Source organism: Tursiops truncatus, chromosome 15 (assembly GCF_011762595.2).
Source record: "Tursiops truncatus isolate mTurTru1 chromosome 15, mTurTru1.mat.Y, whole genome shotgun sequence".
NCBI lineage: Eukaryota > Metazoa > Chordata > Mammalia > Artiodactyla > Delphinidae > Tursiops > Tursiops truncatus.
In genome coordinates, this window is record NC_047048.1 from 83,078,892 (window position 1) to 83,098,772 (window position 19,881).

At 42.9% G+C, this 19,881-nt stretch overlaps 1 long non-coding RNA gene across 2 annotated transcripts in view; it reads right to left on the reverse strand.

The window, feature by feature from the left end:
* Positions 1-273: 273 nt before the first annotated feature.
* The window catches only part of LOC109551335 (uncharacterized), a 39,811-nt gene continuing 20,203 nt past the window's right edge, over positions 274-19,881 (reverse strand). The window contains exons 6-8 of one of the 2 annotated variants that reach the window (XR_012326415.1): positions 17,217-18,171; positions 2,409-2,619; positions 274-1,740 (exon numbers count right to left, since the gene is read on the reverse strand). This is a non-coding gene — a long non-coding RNA (uncharacterized lncRNA). The remainder of the gene's footprint in view (positions 1,741-2,408; positions 2,620-17,216; positions 18,172-19,881) is intronic. The other variant, XR_012326416.1, reaches the window with a different exon arrangement.

The window sequence follows — 19,881 nt, forward strand, 5'->3', positions numbered from 1 at the left end:
AAAACATTTACATACATAAACAACTGAAGAAAGAGCTTGGTGATGCTACTATCAGAATACTTGCACAAAGCGAAAAACGCTCCAATCTGTTGTGTTTGGCAGCATCCCCCCCCCCCAATTGTTCATCTACAATGATTAGTTGAACAAATAGGGGCAAGAGATTAAAATCTCTCAAAGGCAATTTTCTGGCCAGCTCTTGGTGGCGGACTCAAAATACTGAAACATAAGGGACCACTTCTGATCAACCTATGTGACTACAAAGCACCCAGATAGGAGACAAACATTTGTGAGTCACTGAAAATAAGTCAGGAAATACAAGTGATGCATTATTTTATTCTCTCATGAAATCTAACACATTAGATGTGTTCCCCTGTATGTGTGTTAGATATTGGGCTACAACTGGATACGTGATATTAACATTGGAGTAAAACTACACTTAATAATAACTTGGATTTTTTTATTTTATTTTATTTTTTACTGCTGGAGTCAAATTCACTCCAGTGACTTTTTTCACCAATATTGTATTGTAAAACATTGTGAACATACAGAAAATTTGAAAGAACTGTGCAGGGAACACCCACACACTCAGTACCCAGATCCTGCATGAACACCTGGCTCTCGGCCCGTCTGTCCATCCTCCGTCTGTCCGTCCTTTTCTGGGCACCTGGTTCCCTTTAGTTTCTGCGCCTTTGGTCTCTCTCCAGAGGCTCCAGGCAGTTGTTGTTTTATGTTTTGTTGAAAGGTGATCATTCTATAAGGCAGGGCTGGGCTTGTGGGAACCACTTCCCCATTTCTGGAAGCACAGCCCTTCCTTGGGTTGTCTTCTGTTTTGTCTCTTGGAGACTGTTCTCAGAAGTTAAGCTTTTCCCATGACTATGAAGAAACAGACTCTCCCCTCTTCTCTCTAGCTCCCACCAGCACAGTAGGGCATGGCTGTGGGTCCCACTGGGACACCTTCCTTCCCTCCTTCTTCTGTTTCCAGGTGGTCGCTTAGGTTGTCTCACCTCCATGGAGAAGGCGTCCAAATGTCCGACTCTGGACTCCTCTATGCATATGAGGTATCCCCCACTCCCAACCAGCAGCATCCCACTGCGGGGGCAGGAAGAAGGCTCATACCCGACCATTTCCCTTCTTTGATGTTGACTTGACCAACGGGAGAAATTCGGTTTCCTCGCCACACTCAACGGAGGAAGTGATGGGCACTTTTCCGTTATCCTTCTCTGAGTCCTGCTGGCCACCACAAGGCCCTTCAACTCAGCTGGGCACAGGGCTCGGCCAGCCAGCCACTGTCCGAGCAGAAGTCTAAGCCAGGCTGGGACGCCAGGGCCTCGGCTTGCAGCGACCCTCGTGCTTGACCAGTGATCCTCAGGAAGCTCCCATCCCATTCACAGGAAAAATCCAACTCACCGATTTCCTGAAGTGGAAAGAAAGCATCCCATCCATCTGCAGCAGGGAAGGTGGGATCAGCTCTCACTGCAACTGAGGCCCAAGGAAGCCAGCTGACACCCGCCCCCCTGGACTCCTCACCAGTGGGTGGGCTGGGACCAGGAGACTGGGCTGTGGTGCAGGTTGTGGGCCACAGGGTCAGTCCTGCCATTTGGGGGAACGCTGAGGTGTCTGGTCCTAACTGTTGGTGTCTCTTTTCAGAACGTTGTGAACTACTGCTTCTTTATTCTCAGTTAATGACTCTACTCACCACTTCCTGGGCCAGTAGAAACCTCCCATGAAACATGCTTTTCCCTGAAAAGATGGAAGATGAACATGTTTCAGTCGTCTTGACTAACAACCCTGAAAATGAAACTCAGTGAGTGCCTGGCAACTGTAGGAACCCTGACTGACAGGGAGAATCCAAGACAAAATCCTTGCTGAGATGCACTCATGGTGCGTTTATCATTATAAAAAACACTGAGAAGACTCTTGGAGGGCTCACGCCAAGGAGTACTTCCCAGAACTTCTGCTGCCAGTGTCCTTGTCCCCACGGTGAAACAGAGCCACCCCCTACCTCTGTAGGAGTCCCTCTAACACTAGCAGATACACCAGAAATACATCTACACGTGGAACAACTCCTACAGAACACCTACTGAACGCTGGCAGAAGACCTCAGACCTCCCAAAAGGCAAGAAAGTCCCCACGTACCTGGGTAGAGCAAAAGAAAAAAGAATAAACAGAGACAAAAAGATAGGGACGGGACTTGCACCAGTGGGAGGGAGCTGTGAAGGAGGAAAGGTTTCCACACACTAGAAAGTCCCTTCGCGGGTGGAGACTGTGGGTGGCGGAGAGGGAAAGCTTCAGGGCCGTGGAGGAGAGCGCAGCCACAGCGGGGCCGCGGAGGAGAGCGCAGCCACAGCGGGGCAGAGGGCAAAGCGGAGACATTCCCGCACAGAGGATCAGGGCCGACCGGCACTCACCAGGCCGAGAGGCTTGTCTGCTCCCCCGCCGGGGCGGGCGGGGCTGGGAGCTGAGGCTCGGGCTTCGGTAGAATCGCAGGGAGAGGACTGGGGTTGGCGGCGTGAACACAGCCTGCAGGGGGTTAGTGCACCACGGCTGGCCGGGAGGGTGTCCGGGGAAAAGTCTGGAGCTACCGAAGAGGCAAGAGACTTTTTCTTCCCTCTTTGTTTCCTGGTGCGCGAGGAGAGGGGATTAAGAGCGCCGCTTAAAGGAGCTCCAGAGACGGGCGCGAGCCGCAGCTGAAAGCGCGGACCCCAGAGACGGGCAGGAGACGCTAAGGCTGCTGCTGCCGCCACCAAGAAGCCTGTGTGCGAGCACAGGTCACTCTCCACACCCCCCTTCCAGGGAGCCTGTGCAGCCCGCTACTGCCAGGGTCCCGGGATCCAGGGACAACTCCCCCGGGAGAACGCACGGCACGCCTCAGGCTGGTGCAACGTCATGCCGGCCTCTGCCGCCGCAGGCTCGCCCCGCCCTCCGTGCCCCTCCTTCCCCCCGGCCTGAGTGAGCCAGAGTCCCCGAATCAGCGGCTCCTTTAACCCTTTCCCGTCTGAGTGAAGAACAGACGCCCTTCGGCGACCTACATGCAAAGGCGGGGCCAAATCCAAAGCTGAGCCCCTGGGAGCTGTGAGAACAAAGAAGAGAAAGGGAAATCTCTCCCAGCAGCCTCAGGAGCAGCGGATTAAAGCTCCACAATCAACTTGATGTACCTGCAGCTGTGGAACACCTGAATAGACAACGGATCATCCCAAATTGAGGAGGTGGACTTTCGGGGCAAGGTTTACGATTTTTCCCCCTTTTTCTCTTTTTGTGAGTGTGTATGTGTATGCTTCTGTGTGAGATTTTGTCTGTATAGCTTTGCTTACACCATTTTTCCTAGGGTTCTATCTGTCTGTTTTTTGTTTGTTTATTTTGTTTTTTGTTTTTGTTTTTTCTTTTAAAAAATGTTTCTTCCTAATAATTATTTATTATTTTAATAACTGTATTTTATTTTATCTTCTTTCTTTCCTTCCTGCCTTCCTCCCTCCCTCCCTTCTTTCTTCCTTCCTTTTCTTCCCTCTTTCTTCCTTCCTTCCTTCCTTTCTCTCTCTCTCTCTCTCTTTCTTTCTACTTTTTCTCCCTTTTATTCTGAGCCGTGTGGATGAAAGGTTCTTGGTGCTACAGCCAGGAGTCAGTGCTGTGCCTCTGAGGTGGGACAGCCAACTTCAGGACACTGGTCCACAAGAGACCTCCCAGCTCCACATAATATCAAACGGCAAAAATCTCTCAGAGATCTCCATCTCAACACCAGCACCCAGCTTCACTCAACGACCAGCAAGTTACAGTGCTGGACACCCTATGCCGAACAACTAGCAAGACAGGAACACAACCCCACCCATTAGCAGAGAGGCTGCCTAAAATCATAGTAAGTCCACAGACACCCCAAAACACGCCACCAGACGTGGACCTGCCCACCAGAGAGACAAGATCCAGCCTCATCCACCAGAACACAGGCACTAGTCCCCTCCACCAGGAAGCCTACACAACCCACTGAACCAACATTAGCCACTGGGGACAGACACCAAAAACAATGGGAAGTACGAACCTGCAGCCTGCAAAAAGGAGACCCCAAACACAGTAAGTTAAGCAAAATGAGAAGACAGAAAAACACACAGCAGAAGAAGGAGCAAGATAAAAACACACCAGACCTAACAAATGAAGAGGAAATAGGCAGTCTACCTGAAAAAGAATTCAGAATAATGATAGTAAAGATGATCCAAAATCTGGGAAATAGAATAGACAAAATGCAAGAAACATTTAACAAGGACCTACAAGAACGAAAGATGAAACAAGCAATGATGCACAACACAATAAATGAAATGAAAAATACTCTAGATGGGATCAATAGCAGAATAACTGAGGCAGAAGAACGGATAAGTGACCTGGAAGATAAAATAGTGGAAATAACTACTGCAGAGCAGAATAAAGAAAAAAGAAGGAAAAGAACTGAGGACAGTCTCAGAGACCTCTGGGACAACATTAAATGCACCAACATTCGAATTATAGGGGTTCCAGAAGAAGAAGAGAAAAAGAAAGGGACGGAGAAAATATTTGAAGAGATGATAGTTGAAAACTTCCCTAATATGGGAAAGGAAATAGTTAATCAAGTCCAGGAAGCACAGAGAGTCCCATACAGGATAAATCCAAGGAGAAATACGCCAAGACACATACTAATAAAACTGTCAAAAATTAAATACAAAGAAAACATATTGAAAGCAGCAAGGGAAAAACAACAAATAACACACAAGGGAATCCCCAAAGGTTAACAGCTGATCTTTCAGCAGAAACTCTGCAAGCCAGAAGGGAGTGGCAGGACATACTGAAAGTGATGAAGGAGAAAAACCTGCAACCAAGATTACTGTACCCAGCAAGGATCTCATTCAGATTTGATGGAGAAATTAAAACCTTTACAGACAAGCAAAAGCTGAGAGAGTTCACCACCACCAAACAAGCTCTACAACAACTGCTAAAGGAACTTCTCTAGGCAAGAAACACAAGAGAAGGAAAAGACCTACAATAACGAACCCAAAACAATTAAGAAAATGGGAATAGGAACATACACATCGATAATTACCTTAAATGTATATGGACTAAATGGTCCCACCAAAAGACACAGATTGGCTGAATGGATACAAAAACAAGACCCATATATATGCTGTCTACAGGAGACCCACTTCAGACCTAGAGACACATACAGACTGAAAGTGAGGGGATGGAAAAAGATATTCCACGCAAATGGAAACCAAAAGAAAGCTGGAGTAGCAATTCTCATATCAGACAAAATAGACTTTAAAATAAAGACTATTACAAGAGACAAAGAAGGACACTACATAATGATCAAGGGATCAATCCAAGAAGAAGATATAACAATTGTAAATATTTATGCACCCAACATAGGAGCACCTCAATACATAAGGCAAATACTAACAGCCATAAAAGGGGAAATCGACACGAACACATTCATAGTAGGGGACTTTAACACTCCACTTTCTCTAATGGACAGATCATCCAAAATGAAAATAAATAAGGAAACACAAGCTTTAAATGATACATTAAACAAGATGGACTTAATTGATATTTACAGGACATTCCATCCCAAAACAACAGAATACACATTTTTCTCAAGTGCTCATGGAACATTCTCCAGGATAGATCATATCTTGGGTCACAAATCAAGCCTTGGTAAATTTAAGAAAATGGAAATTGTATCAAGTATCTTTTCCGACCACAACGCTATGAGACTAGATATCAATTACAGGAAAAGATCTATAAAAAATACAAACACATGGAGGCTAAACAATACACTACTTAATAACGAAATGATCACTGAAGAAATCAAAGAGGAAATAAAAAAATACCTAGAAACAAATGACAATGAAAGCACGACGACCCAAAACCTATGGGATGCAGCAAAAGCAGTTTTAAGAGGGAAGTTTATAGCAATACAATCGCACCTTAAGAAGCAGGAAACATATCGAATAAACAACCTAACCTTGCACCTACAGCAATTAGAGAAAGAAGAACAAAAAAAACGCAAAGTTAGCAGAAGGAAAGAAATCATAAAAATCAGATCAGAAATAAATGAAAAAGAAATGAAGGAAACGATAGCAAAGATCAATAAAACTAAAAGCTGGTTCTTTGAGAAGATAAACAAAATTGATAAACCTTTAGCCAGACTCATCAAGAAAAAAAGGGAGAAGACTCAAATCAATAGAATTCGAAATGAAAAAGGAGAAGTAACAACTGACACTGCAGAAATACAAAAGATCATGAGACATTACTATAAGCAACTCTATGCCAATAAAATGGACAACCTGGAAGAAATGGACAAATTCTTAGAAATGCACAACGTGCCAAGACTGAACCAGGAAGAAATAGAAAATATGAACAGACCAATCGCAAGCACTGAAATTGAAACTGTGATTAAAAATCTTCCAACAAACAAAATCCCTGGACCAGATGGCTTCACAGGCGAATTCTATCAAACATTTAGAGAGGAGCTAACACCTATCCTTCTCAAACTCTTCCAAAATATAGCAGAGGGAGGAACACTCCCAAACTCATTCTATGAGGCCACCATCACCTTGATACCAAAACCAGACAAGGATGTCAGAAAGAAAGAAAACTACATGCCAATATCACTGATGAACATTGATGCAAAAATCCTCAACAAAATACTAGCAAACAGAATCCAACAGCACATTAAAAGGATCATACACCATGATCAAGTGGGATTTATTCCAGGAATGCAAGGATTCTTCAATATATGCAAATCAATCAATGTGATAAACCATGTTAACAAATTGAAGGAGAAAATCCATATGATCATCCCAATAGATGCAGAGAAAGCTTTCGACAAAATTCAACACCCATTTATCATAAAAACCCTGCCGAAAATAGGCATAGAGGGAACTTTCCTCAACATAATAAAGGCCATATATGACAAACCCACAGCCAACATCATCCTCAATGGTGAAAAACTGAAAGCATTTCCACTATGATCAGGAACAAAACAAAGTTGCCCACTCTCAAAAAAAAAAAAAAAAGTTGCCCACTCTCACCACTCTTATTCAACATAGTTTTGGAAGTTTTAGCCACAGCAATCAGAGGAGAAAAGGAAATAAAAGGAATCCAAATCAGAAAAGAAGAAGTAAAGCTGTCACTGTTTGCAGATGACATGCTACTATACATAGAGAGCCCTAAAGATGCTACCAGAAAACTACTAGAGCTAATCAATGAATTTGGTAAAGTAGCAGGATACAAAATTAATGCACAGAAATCTCTGGCATTCCTACACACTAATGATGAAAAATCTGAAAGTGAAATCAAGAAAACACTCCCATTTACCACTGCAACAAAAAGAATAAAATATCTAGGAATAAACCTACCTAAGGAGACAAAAGACCTGTATGCAGAAAATTATAAGACACTGATGAAAGAAATTAAAGATGACACAAATAGATGGAGAGATATACCATGTTCTTGGATTGGAAGAATCAACATTGTGAAAATGACTCTACTACCCAAAGCAATCTACAGATTCAATGCAATCCCTATCAAACTACCACTGGCATTTTTCACAGAACTAGAACAAAAAATTTCACAATTTGTATGGAAACACAAAAGAACCCGAATAGCCAAAGCAATCTTGAGAATGAAAAACGGAGCTGGAGGCATCAGGCTCCCTGACTTAAGACTATACTAGAAAGCTACAGTAATCAAGACAGTATGGTACTGGCACAAAAACAGAAAGATAGATCAATGGAACAGGATAGAAAGCCCAGAGATAAACCCACACACATATGGTCACCTTATCTTTGATAAAGGAGGCAGGAATGTACAGTGGAGAAAGGACAGCCTCTTCAATAAGTGGTGCTGGGAAAACTGGACAGCTACATGTAAAAGTATGAGATCAGAGCACTCCCTAACAGCATACACAAAAAAAGCTCAAAATGAATTAAAGACCTAAATGTAAGGCCAGAAATTATCAAACTCTTTAGGAAAACATAGGCAGAACACTCTATGACATAAATCACAGCAAGATCCTTTTTGACCCATCTCCTAGAGAAATGGAAATAAAAACAAAAATAAACAAATGGGACCTAATGAAACTTCAAAGCTTTTGCACAGCAAAGGAAACCATAAACAAGACCAAAAGACAACCCTCAGAATGGGAGAAAATATTTGCAAATGAAGCAACTGACAAAGGATTAATCTCCAAAATTTACAAGCAGCTCATGCAGCTCAATAACAAAAACACAAACAACCCAATCCAAAAATGGGCAGAAGACCTAAATAGACATTTCTCCAAAGAAGATATACAGACTGCCAACAAACACATGAAAGAATGCTCAACATCATTAATCGTTAGAGAAATGCAAATCAAAACTACAATGAGATATCATCTCACACCAGTCAGAATGGCCATCATCAACAAATCTAGAAACAATAAATGCTGGAGAGGGTGTGGAGAAAAGGGAACACTCTTGCACTGCTGGTGGGAATGTGAATTGGTACAGCCATGATGGAGAACAGTATGGAGTTACCTTAAAAAACTACAAATAGAACGACCATATGACCCAGCAATCCCACTACTGGGCATATACTCTGAGAAAACCATAATTCAAAAAGAGTCATGTACCAAAATGTTCATTGCAGCTCTATTTACAATAGCCAGGGGATGGAAACAACCTAAGTGCCCATCATCGCATGAATGGATAAAGAAGATGTGGCACATATATACAATGGAATATTACTCAGCCATAAAAAGAAACGAAATTGAGCTATTTGTAATGAGGTGGTTGGACCTAGAGTCTGTCATACAGAGTGAAGTAAGTCAGAAAGAGAAAGACAAATATCGTATGCTAATACATATATATGGAATTTAAGAAAAAAAATTTCATGAAGAACCTAGGGGTAAGACAGGAATAAAGATGCAGACCTACTAGAGAATGGACTTGAGGATATGGGGAGGGGGAAGGGTAAGCTGTGACAAAGTGAGAGTGGCATGGACATATATACACTACCAAAAGTAAAATAGATAGCTAGTGGGAAGCAGCCGCTTAGCACAGGGAGATCAGCTCGGTGCTTTGTGACCACCTAGAGGGGTGGGATAGGGAGGGTGGGAGGGAGGGAGACGCAAGGGGGAAGAGATATGGGGATATATGTATAACTGATTCACTTTGTTATAAAGCAGAAACTAACACACCATTGTAAAGCAATTATACTCCAATAAAGATTTAAAAAAAAAAAAAAAACCACCGAGAACTTGAGGTGGGTTGGGCACCCCTCAACACCCAAGGTGTGAATGTAGAGTCTAGATAATTAGTTCTCACCCTCACCTTCCTTTTAATCAAGAAACTTTTATCTCACCATCACTTTCTTCATTTCAGCTTACATTGAGCTGGGAGCTGCCACCTTGTGGCCATAAGGTATTACTGCACTTCCAAGGACACAGGAACACTGATGGTCTTTCCCCGGAATTGTGGATACACAGAACAGAGAAACTTGACATCTTCCAGCTCTGACTCACCTAAGACATGAGGCAGGTGAAGCCCAGAGTCACCAGCCCAGTGAGTCACAGCCTAACTGAGAAGGACTGCCATATGGGAAACTGGCTTCTTGCTCAGTTAGTTTTAAATGTTTGAGGATGTTGAAAATTTGTTTGCTTTTTAAAATATTAAAATACTAATTTTCTTCAACTTAAAGCAAATATAAAAGTGGAACCCTTCACTCGCATTCCCCAGCCCCTCTCCGGATCTCTGGAGGCCAACACATTGTGTTTCTTTTTATTTTATTTTATTTTAGTTTTTGCGGTACGCGGGCCTCTCACTGTTGTGGCCTCTCCCGTTGCGGAGCACAGGCTCCGGACGCGCAGGCTCAGCGACCATGGCTCACGGGCCCAGCCGCTCCGCAGCATGTGGGATCTTCCCGGACCGGGGCACAAACCCCTGTCCCCTGCATTGGCAGGCGGACTCTCAACCACTGCGCCACCAGGGAAACCCCACACTGTCTTTCTTGATCAACATTTTCAGCGCCAGCATTGGGAGTGTACGACCTGCATCTCTCATGAACATTCCACATGGTTTAGTTTACCTCACCTATAAATTCTGAATTAGTGACTCTAACTTAATCAAGTTTTTGAATAGACTTACATGGAATCAAAATATCCACTTTGAGGGGCTTCCCTGGCGGTGCAGTGGTTGAGAGTCTGCCTGCTAATGCAGGGGACACGGGTTCGAGCCCTGGTCTGGGAGGATCCCACATGCCGCAGAGCAACTGGGCCCATGAGCCACAACTACTGAGCCTGCGCGTCTGGAGCCTGTGCTCTGCAATGAGAGGCCGCGACAGTGAGAGGCCAGCACACCGCGATGAAGAGTGGCCCCCGCTCGCCACAACTGGGGAAAGCCCTCACACAGAAATGAAGACCCAACACAGCCATAAATAAATAAAATTTTTAAAAATCCACGTTGAAAATAAATGCAAGGTTGTAAATTTGATAATTATTGTTATGCTTCTCTTTATGCACAGGAAATACAGAGACGTCTTAAAATTACATTAGTTACTCTTTTCAATAACAAACTATTAATTTGGATTCAGATTATAAACTATTCGAATTAAAATGTGCAGCAGCCTCTCGTGGAGCTATGAATGTACGGTAAGGCAAGAAAGCCTACCTTCTATTTCACCTGCTCAAAAACTGTTTACTATTTTAAACAAGGTGATGAGATAACAAGGTAATAGGTTAAGGTAATGAGGACTAATGGATGTCAGATTGTGTTTTAAACTTGGTCATTGCAGCCTTAAGTATTGGTATGGTAGAACCTCAACTTGTCTTTTTTTCAGAATTCTAATGCAAAGACCCCAGGTTGGTACAGAGACCCCACCCGTAGGGAGTCTCTTTCCCATCCCTCCTCCCTCTTCCTTTAACCCCAAACTCAAAAAGCCAGACTCATCTAAGCATAAAAGAGATTTTGGTAGAAGAAGTCTACAAACCCCAGAGCCTCGAGACATGGTTGGGATAAAGATTGTTAGTGCTTTGCAAAGTAAAAAGTATACTTTTTCTTTTTTCCTTGATAAAGTTATCCTTTCCTTTTCCAGTTCTTTGGTTTCAAATGATAGAGACTATAAGGAAATAAATATTAAAATACCCTGCTATAGAAAGAGATCACTGGGCATTTCACTGATTTTTGGAAACTAAAAATAAAGAAACTAAACCCCTAGTTCCTCAGAGCCACTGGTTTCACTTTCCTCTGACTGAGCCCTAATCTCCTGGGGTCAGATTCCCAGCCTCATGTCTGCTGTATGTGTGGCAGGGGCAGTTTTATTTCCGTCCACTCCCTTCCTAAGAATTCTGCTTGTAGCCAATGAGGTTAAAGGCTAAGGCTCAGCCCACCCCACTCTGATAAACCAAGAAAGGCCAGGGATTAGTTTGCCTAATCCACCAGAGGGAGGACAGCAGAAGCAAGAAGAACTACAATCCTGCAGCCATTGGAACAAAAACCACATTCACGGAAAGACAGACAAGATGAAAAGACAGAGGGCTATGTACCAGATGAAGGAACAAGATAAACCCCAGAAAAACAACTAAATGAAGTGGAGATAGGCAATCTTCCAGAAAAAGAATTCAGAATAATGACAGTGAAGGTGATCCAGGACCTCGGAAAAAGAATGGAGGCAAAGATCAAGAAGATGCAAGAAATGTTTAATGAAGACCTCGAAGAACTGAAGAACAAACAAACAGAGATCAACAGTACAATAACTGAAATGAAAAATATACTAGAAGGAATCAATAGCAGAATAACTGAGGCAGAGGAACAGATAAGTGACCTGGAAGACAGAATGGTGGAATTCACTGCTGTGGAACAGAATAAAGAATGAAAAAGAAATGAAGACACCCTAGGAGACCTCTGGGACAACATTAAATGCAACAACACTCACATTATAGGGGTCCCAGAAGGAGAAGAGAGAGAAAGGACCCGAGAAAATATTTGAAGAGATTATAGTTGAAAACTTCCCTAATATGGGAAAGGAAATAGCCACCAAAGTCCAGGAAGTGCAGAGAGTCCCAGGTAGGATAAACCCAAGGAGAAACACGCTGCGACACATAGTAATCAAACTGGCAAAAATTAAATACAAAGGAAAATTACTGAAAGCAGCAAGGGAAAAAGGACAAATAACATACAAGGGAACTCCCATAAGGTTAACAGCTGATTTCTCAGCAGAAACTCTACAAGCCAGAAGGGAGTGGCATGACATATTTAAAGTGATGAAAGGGAATAAACTACAACCAAGATTACTCTACCCAGAAAGGATCTCATTTGGATTCGACAAAGAAATCAAAAGCTTTACAGACAAGCAAAAGCTAGGAGAATTCAGCACCACCAAACCAGCTCTACAACAAATGCTAAAGGAACTTCTATAAGTGGGAAACACAAGAGAAGAAAAGGACCTACAAAAACAAACCCAAAACAATTAAGAAAATGGTAATAGGAATACACATATCGATAATTACCTTAAACATGAATGGATTAAATGCTCCAACCGAAAGACACAGGCTAGCTGAATGGATACAAAAACAAGACCGATATATATGCTGTCTACAAGAGACCCACTTCAGACCTAGGGACACATACAGACTGAAAGTGAGGGGATGGAAAAAGATATTCCATGCAGATGAAATCAAAAGAAAGCTTGAGGAGCAATTCTCATATCAGACAAAATAGACTTTAAAATAAAGAATGTTACAGGAGACAAGGAAGGACACTACGAAAGGGATCAATCCAAGAAGAAGATATAACAATTATAAATATGTATGCACCCAACATAGGAGAACCTCAGTACATAAGGCAAACGCTAACAGCTCTAAAAGAGGAAATCAACAGTAACACAGTAATAGTGGGGGACTTTAACACCTTATGTACACCAAAGAAAAGATCATCCAGACAGAAAATTAATAAGGAAACACAAGCTTTAAATGATACAACAGACCAGATAGATTTAATTGATATTTATAGGACATTCCATCCAAAAACAGCAGATTACACTTTCTTCTCAAGTGCACACGGAACATTCTCCAGGATAGACCACATCTTGGGTCACAAATCAAGCCTCAGTAAACTTAAGAAAACCGAAATCATATCAAGCATCTTTTCTGACCACAACACTATGAGATTAGAAATCAGTTACAGGGAAAAAAACATAAAAAACACAAACACATGGAGGCTAAACAATACACTACTAAATAACCAAGAGATCACTGAAGGAATCAAAGAGGAAATAAAAAAATACCTAGAGACAAATGACAATGAAAACACAACGATCCAAAACCTATGGGATACAGCAAAAGCAGTTCTAAGAGGGAAGTTTATAGCAATGCAAGCCTACCTCAAGAAACAAGAAAAATCTCAAATAACCAATCTAAACTTACACCTAAAGGAACTAGAGAAAGAAGAACAAACACAACCCAAAGTTAGCAAAAGGAAAGAAATCATAAAGATCAGAGCAGAAATAAATGAAATAGAAACAAAGAAAACAATAGCAAAGATCAATAAAACTGAAAGCTGGTTCTTTGAGAAGATAAACAAAATTGATAAAGCATTAGACAGACTCATCAAGAAAAAGAGGGAGAAGACTCAAATCAATAAAACTAGAAATGAAAAAGGAGAAGTTACAACAGACACCGCAGAAATACAAAGCATCCTAAGAGACTACTACAAGCAACTCTATGCCAATAAATTGGACAACCTGGAAGAAATGGACAAATTCTTAGAAAGGTATAACCTTCCAAGACTGAACCAGGAAGAAATAGAAAATATGAACAGACCAATCACAAGTACTGAAATTGAAACTGTGATTAAAAATCTTCCAACAAACAAAAGTCCAGGACCAGACAGCTTCACAGGTGAATTCTATCAAACATTTAGAGAAGCGCTAACACCATCCTTCTCAAACTCTTCCAAAAAATTGCAGAGGAAGGAATACTCCCAAACTCATTCTATGAGGCCACCATCACCTTGATACCAAAACCAGACAAAGATACTACAAAAAAAGAAAATTACAGACCAATATCACTGATGAATATAGGTGCAAAAATCCTCAACAAAAGAGTAGCAAACAGAATCCAACAACACATTAAAGGGATCAAACACCATGATCAAGTGGGATTTATCCCAGGGATGCAAGAATTCTTCAATATACACGAATCAATCAATGTGATACATCATATTAACAAATTGAAGAATAAAAACCATAAGATCATCTCAAGAGATAAAGAAAAAGCTTTGGACAAAATTCAACACCCATTTATGGTAAAAACTCTACAGAAAGTGGACATAGAGGGAAACTACCTCAACATAATAAAGGCCATATATGACAAACCCAGAGCAAACATCATTCTCAATGGTGAAACACTGAAAGCATTTCCCCTAAGATCAGGAACAAGACAAGATGTCCACTCTTGCCACTATTATTCAACATAGTCCTGAAAGTCCTAGCCATGGCAGTCAGAGACAAAAAAGAAATAAAAGGAATCCAAATCAGAAAAGAAGTAAAATTGTCACTGTCTGCAGATGACATGATACTATACATAGAGAATCCTACACATGCCACCAGAAAACTACTAGAGCTAATCAATGAATTTGGTAAAGTTGCAGGATACAAAATTAATGCACAGAAATCTCTTGCATTCCTATACGCTAACAACAAAAGATCAGAAAGAGAAATTAAGGAAACAATCCCATTCACCACTGCAACAAAAAGAATAAAATACCTAGGAATAAACCTACCTGAGGAGGTACAACACCTGTACTCAGAAAACTGTAAGACACTGATGAAAGAAATCAAAGATGACACAAACAGATGGAGAGAATACCATGTTCTTGGATTGGAAGAATCAATATTGTGAAAATGACTATACTACCCAAAGCAATCTACAGATTCAATGCAATCCCTATCAAACTACCACTGGCATTTTTCACAGAACTAGAACAAAAAATTTCACAATTTGTATGGAAACACAAAAGAACCCGAATAGCCAAAGCAATCTTGAAAGAGGAAAATGGACCTGAAGGAATCAGGCTCCCTGACTTCAGACTATACTACAAAGCTACAGTAATCAAGACAGTATGGTACTGGCACAAAAACAGAAAGATAGATCAATGGAACAGGATAGAAACCCCAGAGATAAACCTATGGTCAACTAATCTATGACAAAGGAGGCAAGGATATACAATGGAGAAAGGACAGTCCCTTCAATAAGTGGTGCTGGGACAACTGGACAGCTACATGTAAAATAATGAAATTAGAACACTCCCTAACACCATACACAAAAATAAACTCAAAATGGATTAGGGACCTAAATGTGAGACTGGACACTATAAAGCTCTTAGAGGAAAACATAGGAAGAACACTCTTTGACATAAATCACAGCAAGATCTTTTTTGATCCACATCCTACAGTAATGGACATAAAAACAAAAATAAACAAATGGGACCTAATGAAACTTCAAAGCTTTTGCACAGCAAAGGAAACCATAAACAAGACGAAAAGACAACCCTCAGAATATGTGCAAACGAATCAATGGACAAACGATTAATCTCCAAAATATATAAACAGCTCATGCAGCTCAGTATTAAAAAAACAAACAACCCAATCCAAAAATGAGCAGAAGACCTAAATAGACATTTTTCCAAAGAAGACATACAGATGGCCAAGAGGCACATGAAAGGCTGCTCAACATCACTAATTATTAGAGAAATGCAAATCAAAAGTACAATGAGGCATCACCCCACACCAGTTAGAATGGGCATCATCAGAAAATCTACAAGCAACAAATGCTGGAGAGGGTGTGGAGAACAGGGAACCCTCTTGCACTGTTGGTGGGAATGTAAATTGGTGCAGCCACTATGGAGAAGAGTATGGAGGTTCCTTAAAAAACTAAAAATAGAATTACCATATGACCCAGCAATCCCACTACTGGGCATATACCCAGAGAAAACCATAATTCAAAAAGACGCATGCACCCCAATGTTCACTGCAGTACTATTTACAATAGCCAGGTCATGGAAGCAACCTAAATGCCCATCGACAGACGAATGGATAAAGAAGATGGTACATATATACAATGGAATATTACTCAGCCATGAAAAGGAATGAAATTGGGTCATTTGTAGAGATGTGGATGAATCTAGAGACTGTCATACAGAGTGAAGTAAGTCAGAAAAGAGAAAAACAAATTATCGTATATTAACGCATATATGTGGGACCTAGAAAAATGGTACAGATGAACCGGTTTGCAGCGCAGAAATAGAGACACAGATGTAGAGAACAAACGTATGGACACCAAGGGGGGAAAGCAGCGGCGGGGTGGGGGGGTGGGATGAATTGGGAGATTGGGATTGACATGTACACACTAATATGTATAAAATGGACAACTAATAAGAACCTGCTGTATAAAAAAATAAATAAAATAAAATTCAAAAAAAGAAAAAAGAAAGGCCAGGGAGAAGGGAGGGGAGAGTTGAGATGAGAATGCCTGGGACAAAGTGACCGAAGAGTGACTGGAGGAGAGGGCCTGCTGGAAAGGCTGGGCTGCAGGTGAGCCCACGGTCCGGAGGACTGACCATCGCCCGCAGGCTGTGGGAGTATCCCAGGCATCCCCACATCGGCATGAGCTCCAGGGCCCAGTCCGTGCTGTTGCTTCTTCTCGCACTGCTGATGCTGCAGGTGAGCAGGGACGGGTACCCACAACCTGGCGCGTGGGATCTATCTGCCAGGTGCCAGGAACGGAGAGCACAGCTCCAGCTGGCTCTGCCCCTTCGAGGATAAGGGGTCGGGGGTGGACTGCATGTGATCGGCTGCAGCTGAGAGCGAGGGGGCTGGGAACTTTAGTACCGGGGAGGAAAAGGCTTTTCCAGAATTTATACAAAGGAGGGGTTTAGCGCCGTGCTCTGTTTGGGAGAGTAGTGGGAACAGGCTAAGGGGACTGGCCTTAAAACCGGTATACACAGTACACACACTTTTAGATTTGTATCAACGCATTTCCTAAGGATACGTCTATTCATCTTACATAAGACTGAGAAAATCTCAACTGAGTATGTCAAAGACGGTTCGAGCAAACCGATGGGGGTGGGAAAGCTAAATCCCCCCGTCCCCCACCAGTTGCCTCGGCTCAACTGGGAAACAGTAGAATCAAGGTGAGAAAAGTATGGGCTTGTTCTGTTTGTACTTACAGTGGACGGAGTTAACGCTGCTGCATACGCCTGTGGGTCACGACCTGCTTAGTCACGCTCCTCAGAGCGGGAGGGAGAGCCGTGAGACTCGCGTTGCTGCTGAGTTCCTCCTTATAAACCCGCCGAGGGCCGAGGCAGGAGGCCCTGCAGTGGGCGGGGGTCAAGATGCTGGGCCTGCGCTGGGTTAGTGGGGTGTGGCCTGGGCGTCCGGTTTTTAAAGGTTTTAACTTCACCTTATTAAGCCTCATTTCCTCCACCTGAAATTGGAGCTAATGCTTGTCCTTTTCTGCGGGAGTCAATGAGGTAATACAGAGAATCTGCATCTTTCTGTTTTCGCAGCCCTGGTGAAATGGTTGCTCTGTTTACTCAGGGCCGGGGCTGCTACTACTGATTGGCTACTCGTTCTGAGCCAGGTGCTTTCATAGCCACTGGGGTGTAACAGTAAACAAAAGAGCATACAAAAAGTTCCCAGTCCTCTAGCCAGCTCTGCTTCTGAAATTTGATGCCTCATTTGGCACCCTTTGCTTGGTGTTCGGAGGACTTTCTTGGCTACTTTTTAACATGGAAGAACCTTTTTTTATAAATTTATTTTATTTGCTTCTGGGCTGTGTTGGGTCTCATTGCTGCGTGCGGGCTTTCTCTAGTTGTGGCGAGCGGGGGCTACTCTTCGTTGCGGTGCGCGAGCTTCTCATTGTGGTGGCTTCTCTTGTTGAGGAGCATGGGCTCTAGGCACACAGGCTCAGTAGTTGTGGCGCAGGGGCTCAGTAGTTGTGGCACAGGGGCTTAGTTGCTCTGCGGCATGTGGGATCTTCCCGGACCAGGGCTTGAACCTTGGTCCCCTGCATTGGCAGGCGGATTCTTAACCACTGCACCACCAGGGAAGCCCTCTTGGTTACTTTTTGCCATGAGGAGTTGTGTGTTCTGGTAGAATCCTGTTTCAGTAGCCCATGTTCACCTGGATTTGAATACATCACAAATCAAACCCTGTCTCCATCTTTGTCTTGCTCCTGCCCTCACCCCTAACTGGACTCATTAGAAAACAGAGGTGTATTTTTTCTCCTTTCTGTTGTGTTAGCACAGAGCCCAGGCAGGTCAATTCACGTCGGAGGGTGTGGTGGGTTGGCTGGGCAGTAGGACTGGACCGTGGGTAGCAATTCCGTGTTTGTTGAAAGCAGCTTTATATAGATTCCAGGGTATCAAGGCCAAGGGAGAGAATGGGATGCAGCAGGATTCAGAGGTTTTGAGCAATCCACACTCTGGACCCTTAATTGACGAAGACCTTTGCACCTGGGAGGTGCCCAATTATTTGCTGAGCGGGCTGTAAGTAACCTATTCCTTTCCACCCCTACCTTTTCCTCCCACACTGGCTTCTGACCAGCTCTGACATGCAAAGCAGGCACCCCCTCCCCCTCCTCTGATCCAGATTTAAAACTGGTACCCATTCTGCTGAAGAGCTGCAATGTCTACGACAGTTTTCTCCCCAAATCCCCTCCCCTTGCTTTGTCATCCTGACATGAAGCAAAGGACAAAGCTGTGACTCTGCTGCAGGTCTTTGTCTCAGATTCCACGACAAGCCACAGAAGCAGGGTCCTGCTCCCGTATTTGCCATTTCCAGTCCTGAGAGCCTGCACATCCTCAGCTTTGGGCTGTGGCAGCTTCCAGGACCCAAGAGAAGGGAGGGTTTGGGAAAGAAGTTAGTGCACAAAGTCTGTTACGGTTGGTTGTTGTTTTTAATCTGGGAAATTCTGAGTCGAGTTATCTTTGAAAAGTTTGTTAGCATTTATGCTCTGCCTGATTAACTCACTCAACCACTTCATTCAAGAACAACAGAGCTGGCGGATTGCAGGAGGTGAGGGGTCATATGGTCAGAGGTGATGCTGAGCCCTCAGCAGGGGGCAGAGTGGCTGGTCTCTGTCCTAAGAGCCCTGAGAACCCCATTTTCTGTTGCTCTATGCCAAATCCGCACCTGTAAACGATCAGCCAAGCTTCCATATGCAGAGAATGTGTTTGGACCCGTGTGCTCGTCTCCAAGGGCTGTTATTACAAAGGACAAACTAGGTGGCTTAAAGCAACTGAAATGTACAGCATGGCGACTCTAGTTAATAATTCCAAATCGCATATTTGAAACTTGCCAAGAGAGTAGATCTTAAAAGTTCTCATCACAAGAAAAAAAAATCTGTTACTATAAATGGTGACAGATATTAAGTAGACTTATTGTGATGATCATTTCGAAATACATACATATATGGATTGAATTATTGTGTTGTGCTCATGGAACTAATATAATGGTGCATGTCAATGATACCCCAATAAAAAAAATTGTTCTTGAATTCCAGTGTGCTGTGAAAAATATTTTCAGGAAAGAATTATTTCCATATAGGTCTCTTCGTTCTTTACGACCTTCTATAGACACAAAGCCTTCATTTACTGAGAAAACGTCTCCCCAGAGTTGCCACGGCTCCTCAGCCTGGCCCGCACAATGCCGGTGACATGCCCTCAAGTCAGCAGCAGCTATTATGTGATGGGCAGGCTGGACCTTACAGTGACCGCCCACCTGCCACACTCCCATAAATAGGTGGACAGTGCAGCTGGAGATGCGCTTGGAGAAAGTTTGCTCCCCAGTCGCGTTACAGAAAGCATTACGTAAATCTTTTGAATGGCATCC